We start from the raw sequence: 979 nt of genomic DNA, 5'->3' as shown, positions 1-979 counted from the left end.
CTCCTCCTCCTCTCCCCCTCCCCCTCCTCCTTTCCTCTCCTCTCCTCCTCCTCCTCTCCCTCCTCCCTCTTCTCCTCTCTTCCTCCTCCCCCGCCCCCTCCACCTCCTCTTCCTCCTTTTCCTCCTCATCCTCCCACTACCCCCCTCCTCTCCCTCCTCCTCTTCTCTTCCTCCTCCTCCCCCTCATCTCTTCCTCCTCCTTCCCCTCCCTCTCCCCTTCCCTCTCCCCTCTGTTCGTCCTCCTCTCCTCTCCTCCTCCCTTTCCCTTCCTCCTCCTCCTCCTCCCCCCTCCCCTTCCTCCTTTCCTCTCTTCGTCCTCCTCTCCTCTCCTCCTCCCTTTCCCTTCCTCCTCTCCTCTCCTCCTGTGGCAGTCTTGAGAAGATTCCTTCCTTGTTCCATCTCTACATATCAATATCATGCTCCTAATCACCTTTATATCCATCATGTTCATTATCATCATGACTGATATAATAATCATCATCACGTCCATTAATAGCAATGTTATTATCATCATCATCATTATCAACATATAATCATAATCCTCATTATCTCCTTCATTTCATTTTCCTTCTGCTACTCTTCCTCTTCCTCTTCCTCTCCTCCTATTCCATATGTTTCTACTCTTGTAAGTAATTAATTGAACTTTTTTTTTCTTTTAATCTATTTTTTTTTCTTTTCTTTTCTTTTCAGCTGTCGTCATGATATGCGCTCTCGTTAGGTATTGTTCAAGATAAAGTGAATCTCCATTAATCTACTTATAATAGATTTTTTTTTTTTTTTTCCTTTTCAGCAATATAACTTTAGTGATAACTTATTGTGTTGTTTATTTGGCGTGTGTATTAGCCGCATGTCTGCTTTGACTAATTATATGATTCAAAGAAAGTAAAGATATTGTGTTCATATATATCCGATTAAATTTGTCTTCTATTTTGTTTTTCCTCATTAAATGTTAGAGAAATGAGAAGGTATTTTCATTTCT

This window comes from Penaeus japonicus, unplaced genomic scaffold, assembly GCF_977035675.1.
Source record: "Penaeus japonicus unplaced genomic scaffold, GWHDUDI00000001_assembly GWHDUDI00000027, whole genome shotgun sequence".
Taxonomy (NCBI): Eukaryota; Metazoa; Arthropoda; class Malacostraca; order Decapoda; family Penaeidae; genus Penaeus; species Penaeus japonicus.
The sequence above is the reverse complement of the archived record's forward strand: the minus strand, read 5'-3'. Positions refer to the sequence as shown.